Genomic DNA, 961 nt, shown 5'->3' with positions numbered 1-961 from the left:
GTATCAGTTCGAACTGATATTTGACAAAAAAAAAAAAAAAAAAAAGACCAGCAACAACACCAGGAATGGCCGGGTTATCATTTCTCATTGTTGGTCTAATCCGGTCTGGTTCCAAAGTGGGTTCGGGCGATTTCTCAGCCCTATGTACAACCACCCTCTAATTAACAGCATTTCACAACTCATACTTACATAATTACTTTACAACATTTTAACATGTACACGTCAATTCTTTAGTATCAAGGTCCCTTCAAACATGAATGTAAAAGCTTTAATTTCTCATCGAATGTTGCAACTTACATTTGTGTATATCATACTATTTTGAACTTCTTAAAATGATAGAAATGCTAGTTTCACAGCAATTTTAACAACATGCAGTGGGTTTACAGAAGCCTGATTTTACATTGGTTAGGATTAGAAATTACCTCAAGGACTTGTTTCATAGAAAAAAAAATTAAGGTGTGGATTGTTAACCGCTATGCTTTCCAGCCCAGAGAGCACCAAATAAGGAAACCATCTCCAGCCATACCCCTTCTTAAGGTTGCCGTTCATGGTAGCCTTACCGAAAACACACAACAAAATGTGTGATCAGATATCCAAATTAAGAAGAATTTGAAAATTATTATTTCTAGCAAATGCTTGGGTACTAATAACACCAATTCAGCTGAAAATATCAATTATAAATCATAAAGCAGGAGATGAAAATAATAATCTTTTATCTTACTATATCATAACAGTGTGAAAATTACTAGAATAGTTGCTTATTTTATGAAACTCGCAAATTCATATTCATAACTAGTATGTAACAGGTAGTCATAAGTCACAATAAGTTAATATTTTTGGATCATGTAAATCTTTTTAATATTATAAGTGGTATTTGAGTATTGAACTTACTATAGTTCACATGGAAATTTTTTACGTTGTCATAACTTAAGGAATATAGTTTTTATAACCGACTATCATC

This window comes from Lactuca sativa, chromosome 2 (genome assembly GCF_002870075.4).
Source record: "Lactuca sativa cultivar Salinas chromosome 2, Lsat_Salinas_v11, whole genome shotgun sequence".
Classification (NCBI taxonomy): Eukaryota; Viridiplantae; Streptophyta; class Magnoliopsida; order Asterales; family Asteraceae; genus Lactuca; species Lactuca sativa.
The sequence above is the reverse complement of the archived record's forward strand: the minus strand, read 5'-3'. Positions refer to the sequence as shown.